The sequence below is a fragment of the Toxorhynchites rutilus genome, chromosome 2, assembly GCF_029784135.1.
Source record: "Toxorhynchites rutilus septentrionalis strain SRP chromosome 2, ASM2978413v1, whole genome shotgun sequence".
Lineage (NCBI taxonomy): Eukaryota > Metazoa > Arthropoda > Insecta > Diptera > Culicidae > Toxorhynchites > Toxorhynchites rutilus.
This window is the reverse complement of record NC_073745.1, coordinates 2,818,413-2,828,786: the sequence shown is the minus strand read 5'-3', so window position 1 is coordinate 2,828,786 and position 10,374 is coordinate 2,818,413.

Genomic DNA, 10,374 nt, shown 5'->3' with positions numbered 1-10,374 from the left:
TAAACATGTCCACGCTGCTGTTCACAGTTTTGTGTTTGAGTACAAACATGATTTTTCATACCTATGTTAGAAAAAGTGACATGTTTGTATTCGTGGTATGTTTGGACATACGATGTTTAATCCCAATGTTTCACATGATGTTCGAACATGGTGTACAGTTTCTCTTGCATTTTCACCCCAAGCATCGGCAGTGCGTAGAGTAGAAGAAGCGAATTGGACACCACACCACCACCACTCAACGCGTGGTGTGTTAGTATGTTGACATGGAAAAAATGCATTCCTTTCATGATAATGGGTGCTCCATCAAAAATATTGGGCAAATAAAATAAACCTCTTTTTCTGTTCTGAACAAAATAAACATCGATTGATATGAGAGTTTTTCACATTTGATATCATTATTTAGTGCACGCATCAATTTATATATTGAATTCATGTAACATTCGCTATTATTAGCTATTTGAACAAGTACTAAAATTGAATTATTCAGCAGTTACACCAGGCGTGACGCTAACCACTCGACCACGGGAGCAACAATTTTGGCTGGATCTTTGAATACAAATGGCCAATACTGCTTGTTCGCGACGATCGCGACCCGAGCTATAAAACGAGCGGAGAAGAGGAGAAGAAAGGATGATGCAATCGCATGCACACATAGCATATGTAGTGCAGTGTAAGTGTAGCTTTTAGTTTTTTCCTTCATTCAGTTTGTGATAACATCGAGAAATTAATGGTGTGTTTTAGCCGCTGAAATTTCTCTGCTGGTTCTGCTGTGTGCCGCTGAACGTTGCATCTAAAACTAATTTTTGGGTATTTATTTTTTTGGTCAGCATTTGTATGACGTCGCCCGCTATGCAGTCGGCTCCCCAGACCTTAATTGCCAACATGCACGCAAAAAAAATAGAAAGCTTCTTTCTATTCAGAGAGTGTTTTCTTTGAACGAAACCAAGGATTATTTAATCAGACTTGCAAAATGTGCATGAACGATCTATAAACTTTCACTTAGTCGCGGCAATACATACACACACTCTTTACAGATACACTGGCCGAAGGTTGTGCAGTCCACTGATGATTCAACAAGAGCCAAAGGTTGTACCGCTCATGACAATTCTACACGAGCTGATGATTGCGCCGGCTAGTGACCATTCTATCCTGGATTCCTCGAGTCGAGAAAGACGCACCACGCTAGATATGGTGTACAGACTAGGGGGTCGTTGCTGATTAACGGTCAGCTGCATCCCAATAGGAAGTATCCCATGTCGGGCACATGTACAGAGCACTGAAGACTGCAACATCTCAATTATGAGAACACTTGTAATACTAACCTCGAGCCAACCGCGAGTAATCGGTTACATATTACTAACATAGTTGTAAGCAAACATTGTCAAAATATTGAACTCCCGGCCCCGTTAGGCTGACGCCATATGAGCCTTAATAAAAATATATATTTTGGTGCATGAACTTATAGCCTCTTAGTTCGTGCAATTTTTGAAATGCGAACTAAATTTCAAGTTCGTTTCTGTGAAAAAGTATTCTACGAAGAAATGTTTTGGGATGAATAGTTTCTTTCCGTGTATGAAAAAAAACGAAACGAAAGCAATGAATACTGCGACATCGGGTGATATGTTTGTACATGATGTTCTTGAATTATAAACATCGTGTTTGTTTTCACATGTCTATGTTTGTGTATCATTGTTCGTGTTGCGGATAGACACTCAACACTAGCGAGAATCGTGTTCGAATTCAAACAAAAACATGGAATTTTCACATCGCGTGGACATGTGTAAGTGTTTTTCGGAAGACTGTGTCCAGTAAGGCAAGTTTAACGATCGGTCGTTGTAGTAGTCCACCCGATGTTTGCACATCTGCTTTACGCGCAGTTCCGTCAGTTAAAAAATACAACTAACTTTATTCTGATGAGAGCGAGGCTCTTCGTTTATTGAACACTAAAAAGGGACTGATCTATATTTTAGCTTACTGCGCTATTTATGTTCATGCTAGAATCATACAAAGTTTACCTGGCTCCAGCATTATCTTACTCTGTATTATTCTTATCCGTTCATGATGTTTATACCTGTTTATGATTTTATGGCGAGGAAATTCTAGGGTCCGGCTTTTATGAAGATTAGTCTTTTCGGGATGAATGTTGGTGTTCGTAGTTGGTGGAATGGGACAGTACCGATTGCTGAAATGTGTATTAACTCGTCTTTTCCCGGATTTGTCTTTATGACACGCCATCTAATCCACCGGTTTCTTATGATTTCATCTGCTATCATAACCAGCTCACCTTCCCGGATCGAGCGTACATTTTCAAACCACCTAGTTCTTCTAGTTATCGTAGAAAGTATTCAACAACCCATCTACGCCAGAAACCATCCAATATGTGTTGTATCATATTCCAGCTCCCCCTAAGCGCTACCTTTTCATTAACCGGATCTTTAATTGGTTGTCGTATCTCATTCGAACTGATCATGAGTAAATGATTTGGAGTTAATCACTCCTTCTCACATTTCTCCAGTGGTATGAATGTCAAGGGACGAGAATTAATCATATGTTCTGCCTCTGCGAGCATTGTTGCAAGCGATTCGTCATCAAGATTTCGTTCTTTAGGAAGTGAACCCATTGCTGTCTTAAGGAGGATTGAATCGCCATTGTGTGTTCGCATCCATAAGGGTGCTACTCAGAGTTTGGTTAATTTGTTCAATTTCATTCTTTAATTCTTTATTTGTACCAACAAAACTAGTGCCATTATACGTGTAAATTTCCAGAGGAACCCCCCTGCGAGCAATAAAACGTCGGAATGCTTTCTTACACGAGTCTGTTGACATATTCGTTGCTATCTCGAAATGAACTGCACGAATGATGAGGCAAGTAAAGAGTACCACCCATCGTTTCATAGCACTCCGACCTACTTTAACATAATATGGTCCAAAGAAGTCCACGCCAACAAATGTAAATGGACGAACAAAGGGTGTTAATCTGGCACGCGGTAGGTTACCCATTCGAGGTGCAACTGGAAGTGCTTTATAAACATGGCACCACATACACCGTTTCCTCACCACTCGAATTGTTGAACTTTTGCCGAATTTCGTTGACCATTATTTCGTCATTTGCGTGTCGGAATTTACGATGATACCAATCGAGTATCAGATACGTAATTTGGTGCTTCCTTGGAAGTATAACTGGAAGTTTGGCGTCGCATGTAAGGAATTCGGCTGCTTTAGTCCGCCCGCCGACTCGTAGGATGCCATACTCATCAATCACGGCTGATAGTTGTGCAAGTGGACTGCCCTTATCGAGATGTTTCTGTTTCCGTAGCTTAGATATTTCATCTGGAAACGCCTCCAGTTGTGCCAATTTATAGATGAATCGTTCTGCATCATTCAGCTCTTCAGTGGTTAATGCCTCCAGATTCAACGGATGATTCTGCTGTCGCCGCCTCATATTATTAATAAAAAGATGAACATATGCTATGCATCTTAGCAATCGCTCCCATTTAGAAAAACGGCTCACGTCTACGATTGGTCTTCTCGGAAAATGCCCACAAACATAAGCCGTTCAACTTGGTTACGCGTTCGCTTACTAAGCGATCGGTCGTGAGTTCAAACTCAGGGCCCTCAATTGACCATCTTTGTGTTGTTATAGAATAACTACGTCCACGCAAACATCATCAGCGATGGAGATCGATCCACGGTCGAAATTAGATCGATTCATCCATACAACTGCTCTGCTCTGCAAGAAACATCGGGCTGCTGTTCTATAAATAACCCAACGCTGTCCGGTCTGCTGAACAATGGAAGAACAGAAAGAATACCCTTACGTCGAAATGGCTACTACTGTGTAATTTACCATAATGTAATGGAACAGAAAACTTAACGCCTAAATGGTTACTATTAAATACTGTGTAATTTACAGTTTATAGAAACATAAACATATGTACATGTACACGATTAAAACCCGGCTCTGTTACAGCTAAAATGCTAATGAGCCTAATAAATAAATAAATGGGATAAAAAAAAAATAAACCGTTCGTAATTCCTCCACTGACTCCAACACTATACGATTCTTGGGCCATTCATTTTCTTCGTCGTATAAAAACTTAGGACCCTGATACCACCTACTATCTGAATCGAAACATATGGTCCTTTTCCCCATTTTGTAGCAATTTTGTCGGCAACATTTAATTTAGAAGGAATCCATCGCCATTCTTCTGCTTTCGACAAATTAAAAATTTCCGCAACTCGGAAGGCTACGAATTGCCGATAACGGCAAATCAGACTTGATCCAGGATGTCACAGTCGTTGAATCACTCCCAAAACAGGAAGTGGGTTATATCTATGGTATAACCGCAAGGGTGACGTAGGACTATCGTTGATTTAGAGATCATTTGTTTGAAGTTGAATCTGAATTCATTCTGAATGAATGAATATTTGGAGAACTTCGAAAACGAGAGCGTTACGTTGGAGCCACAAGGTTTTATGCATCCAATATTGGATACGGAAATATCCTACTGATGGGGAAGAATAATCTTCAGAAGCTATCCTGTTAATTGCGATTGATTGAAAAATCACAAAACCAAATGTATTTGGTCACAGTGTTTCATGGATAGAAAACATTAAAATAAACTCTTTCACATGAATGTAATTTTAAATTCCCAGAGGAACTGGCAGATTATTTTCAGTAACGATTAGATATTTCCACATTTTCCTCGATACTGGAAGCCCACCAGTGGTTAATGCTAACTCGATAACCATCTGTTAATAGCACTTGATTGAAACATATTTGGTCACAGTGTTACATGGATAGAAAACATTCAATTAAACTCTTTCACATGAATATATTTTGAAAATTCCCAGAGGAACTGGCAGATTATTTTCCAGCAATGATTAGATCTTTCCGGAACTTTCCCGATGCAGAATGGCATCCTAACGGAAAGAGTTCTGCGCGTGTATGTGTCGATCCTTCGCCGTCCACCTCCTCCAGCACGTTAGGCAACGATGTTGTCTTGTCGATGTCCTCACGAAAAATGAATGTGTCTCACCACCAGAATATCGCTTAAGTATGCTTTTTGTGTGTGATTGAATCGAGAGAAGGTGTGGTTTACGATGGCAATTTGGAAGGCAAACTAGAGGGGAATGAACTCTCTGAGCTCGGAACTTTCGGCGACTGAGCAATAATCGATTGCGGGCGCATACAATATAGGATACGGAAATATCCTACTGATGGGGAAGAATAATCTTCTGAAGCTATCCTGTTAATTGCGATTGATTGAAAAACCACAAAACCCAATGTATTTGGTCACATGGATAGAAAACATTCAATTAAACTCTTTCACATGAATATATTTTGAAAATTCCCAAAGGAACCGGCAGATTATTTTCAGTAACGATTAGATATTTCCACATTTTCCTCGATACTGGAAGCCCACCAGTGGTTAATGCCAACTCGATAACCACCTGTTAATAGCCGCGCGTGTATGTGTGTGTAGCGATGTCTTCCCAGGGAACCGTTTGTGGCATCACTCTCCTCCTGATAGATTCCCTTCTGGCCTAGGGTGCACAAACAGGCTCTTGGTGACACCGTTCATCAGCGCTTTCATGATAAACGAAATAAACTTCACAACAACAGCGACAACATGCTCCAATCGCTGTTCAATCATAACTGAGTGGGTTTACGAGCGGCGCTCGCTTATATACCGATTGGTGATTTCAATAGCCTGTTTTGAAAGCAATTTTAAGACTATTGAAACAAGTTTTTGGATGAAAAAGTAACAAGTATATGACGCGTAGACATTTTATCTTTCAAATGAAGTGTTTATCATACCATTTCGTTCAGTTGTTTAAGAGCTATTAACGCTCAAAATCTCGGTCTCCGGCGTAACGCTTTCGTTTTCGAAACTTTGATTTTACACCCCGGTATAGAAATGAAAGACGTAGTCCTACGTCAAAAAAATGTTTGCTTTATATTTAAAGAGTGTCCTTCTTCCACAGATTTTCTCAGACGTGCACCGAGAACGGCCGCTATCAATTCTAACCGTGGAATAGATTGTGGTTGTAGTGGAGCTACTTTCGTTTTTGAAGAGACTAGAGTACACCGTATAAAACCTTGATCATTTATGCGAAAATATAAAATATACTGCTGCTGCTGCACAAGCCAGATCGCTGGCATCAACAAAGATGTGTAGTTCGAGTGTTTCGTAGCCTACAGGTTTGTAACCTGGAACCATGCCATTCCTAACAATCGTTCGAATCTGTTTCCTTCATATGAAGAGAACTCCTTGATAGCAGTGGGATTTGTTTCTCCGATACGATCAATTACATCACGTTTATTTGATATCCAGTTTCTGATATGAAAACCCGCTTTAGCATGAATTAAGGCAACTTCTGAAGCTACGTTAACTGCCTCGTCTACTGTATCTCTGCTATCCAAATAATCATCCACATAGTGTTTCTTCTGAATAGCTTCGGCTGCCTGTGGATGATCCTCTTGATATTGGATTGCATTCTTATTATTTATGTACTGCGAGTGGACCGGAGAACACGATGCACCGAATATGGCTACGTCAGTTACCATTGTTATTATTGGTAAATCTGGTTTATCCCTCCAAAGGAACAATTGTGCGCTTCGATCTATTTGGTGGAACATCTCCTTGATATCTGCACAAATGGCCACCTCTCTTTCTCGGTGTTTTTCGGGTTTTGACGTAGGACTACGTCTTTCATTTCTATACCGGGGTGTAAAATCAAAGTTTCGAAAACGAAAGCGTTACGCCGGAGACCGAGATTTTGAGATTTAATAGCTCTTAAACAACTGAACGAAATGGTATGATAAACACTTCATTCGAAAGATAAAATGTCTACGCGTTATATACTTGTTACTTTTTGATCCAAAAACTTGTTAATAGTCTTAAAATTGCTTTCAAAACAGGCTATTGAAATCACCAATCGGTATATAAGCGAGCGCCGCTCGGAAATCCACTCAGTTATAATTGAACAGCGATTGGAGCATGTTGTCGCTGTTGTGGTGAAGCTCTTCGTTTATTATGAAAGCGCGGATGAACGGTGTCACCAAGAGCCTGTTTAATCCATCAGGAGGAGAGTGATGCCACAAACGGTTCCCCGGGGAGAGATCGGAGCAGCCGCCACACACGCACACATACACGCGCGGAACTCTTCGTTTGGATGCCATTCAGCATCGAAAAAATTCCGGAAAGATTCAATCGTTGCTGGAAAATAATCTGCCAGTTCCCCTGAGAACTGAAAAATGCATTCATGCGAAAGAGTTCATTTTAATGTTTTCTATCCATGTAACACTGCGACCAAATATTTTTCAATCAAGTGCTATTAACAGGTGGTTATCGAGTTAGCATTAACTACTGGTGGGCTTCGAGTATCGAGGAAAATCTGGAAAGAACTAATCGTTGCTGAAAAATACTCTGCCAGTTCCCCTGGGAATTGAAAAATACATTGATGTGAAAAAGTTTATTTTTAATGTTTTCTAACCATATATCACAGCGACCAAATACATTTGATTGTGTAATTTTTCAATCAAGTGTAATTAGCAGGAAAGCTTCTGAAGATTATTCTTCCCCATCAGTAGGATATTTTCGTATCCAATATTGTATGCGCGCGCAACGGAAAATGTTTCGCATCGCGAAAATTATATAATTTTCAGTCAATTATTGCTCAGTCGCCGAAAGTTTCAAACTCAGAGAGTTCAGTTTGCTAGTTTGTCTTCCAAATTGCCATCGTAAACCACACCTTCTCTTGATTCAATCACGCACAAAAAGCATACTTAAGCGATATTCTGGTGGTGAAACGCATTCATTTTTTGTGAGGACATCGACAAGACAACAGCCACCCAGCGTCGAGAAGATTCCAGAAAGATTATCGTTGCTGAAAAATAATCTGCCAATTACCCTGGGAATTGAAAAATACGTACGAAAGAGTTTTTCTTAAATGTTTTCTACCATATAACGCTGCGACCAATGAAGTACATATAGAGGTGGAGCAGTAGGCGAATTGTATCTATATTGGCAAGCAAAATATAGTGTCGTAATTATTTGCATTCAATATCGAATGTATATGGAAGAAACAAAACAATTTTGAAAATACTCACGGTTGCATGATAATTTGAGCCAAAATTCTCATGAAATCATTCAACTGGTTGCTTTTTAACAGATGACAATTATATCGTGGCTTATTTCGATTATTCATGTGGTAAAAAGGTCCAGAGAGCAGTGGAATGCTTAGTTCTTCAAAGCGGTAACATTTTCGGTGAAATTTTGGTAAATTGGCGATTATTATTTCACAACATACACACTGACACTGAGAGACTTCGAAACATCAACTTCATAACGGTAAAATAATGAAACTTCGTTTGTTTCTATGAACGTGGGGGAGTTAAAATGGCACATGGAAATATCACTTTTATCCGTCTTTTTCGACGTGATTTCACAAATATTCAATCCACACTATCACATTAGCCTCATATTCAGCGGGAGCTTTGCAAAAATGTACGTTTTTAATTGATAAATTACTTCCTGAAAATAGCATTTTTACATGAATGCGGTGGGCAATCAAAGATAAACACAACGACTGACGTCACTATTAGCGAAATAGTTATGGCAGCGCATACGCTGCGACCAAATAGTTTTGGTTTTGTGATTTTTCAATCAAGTGCAATTAACAGGTGCTTACATATGAAATATAACGCTGCGACCAAATCAAGCGACCAATCAAGTGTAATTAACAGGTGGTTATCGAGTTAGCATTACCCACTCACTGGTGGACTTCGAGTATCGAAGAGAATCTGGGAAGATGTTATTGTTGCTGAAAAATAATCTGCCTGTTCCCCTGGGAATTGAAAAATACATTCATGCGAAAGAGTTTATTTTAATGTTTTCTAACCATATACAGTGTCGGACAATAGAATAGGACCACAGCTCAATCCAAAACAGAAAGTGACAAAACTTTGAGAAAAAAATTTCCATTTAAGTGCATCAAACCATTTACAAATAGTAAATTCCATTCTTCGAAGAAATTAAAATCATCCGTAGTTAAACCAATTGACCTTTATTTAAAAATGCGTTTTAAGCATACTTACTGACTAAAATAACGCGACATAAAATAGGACCGCTTTAGAATTCATGGTAAAAAAAATTTAAAAAAAAGGAAATTCATACCGTGATCGATTTGCAGGGTTAGTACTTGGTGGTATAACCCTTATTACGCATCACTTCTCGTACCCGGTTCGGCATCGACTCCACCAGCTTTTGGCACGTTCTCAGCGGGATAGCGTACCACACCGCCTGGATTCTCTCCCACAGCTGCTGCTTGTTTTTTTGATTTTCCGGTGTACACCTTACGTTTAATCATTTCCCGTAGGTTCTCTATGGGATTGAGATCAGGGGACTGTGCTGGCCACTCCATAACGTCTACCTTATTATCCTGGAACCACTTTCTAACCGTTTTAGCGGTATGTTTGGGGTCGTTGTCCTGCTGGAACTGCCACTTTAGGGGCATCTCCCACTCGGCGTGTGGCAGCATTACTTCTCGAAGTATCTGGGCGTAGAGATGCTGGTCCATAATCCGGCCGATCCAGTACAAGGAACCCACCCCGTACCAAGAAAAGCACCCCCACACCATGATGTTACCTCCTCCATGTTTGAATGTTTTATTTGTATACTGGGGCATATACGCACAGCCGAGTGGGCGATGGACCCGGAAAAGGAGAAACTATGGAGAAATGTGCTGTGGTCGGATGAGACCAAAGTGAACCTCATCGGCTCGGACGAAAAGAGTTGGGTCCATCGCCCACTCTGTAACACTGCGACCAAATACATTTGGTTTTGTGATTCTTCAATCAAGTGCAATTAGCAGGAAAGCTTCTGAAGATTATTCTTCCCCATCAGTAGAATATTTTCGTGTCCAATAATGGATGGATAAAACCTTGTACCTTCAACGTAACGCTCTCGTTTTCGAAGTCCCCCAAATTTTCATTTATTCATTCATTCAGAATGGATTCAGATTCCACTTCAAACAAATGATCACTGAATCAATGATAGTCCTACGTCACCATTGCGGTTATACCATAGATATAACCCACTTCCTGTTTTTCATACAAATGAAACACAAATGTGGGTATACTCGAGAACCAATCGAGCAATTCGAGCCAAATTTGGCATGTGAAGGTTTTAGGGGGCACAAAACGTTTCCATGGTGAATTGACACTCCTCCCCCCTCTTTAGAGGGGGGCTGCCATACGAATTAAACACAAATTTCTATATAACTCGAAAACTGATCAAGCCAATGGAACCAAATTTGGCATGTGAAGGTTTTTGGGTACGAGAGATGTTTCTATGATGTTTCCTCCCTC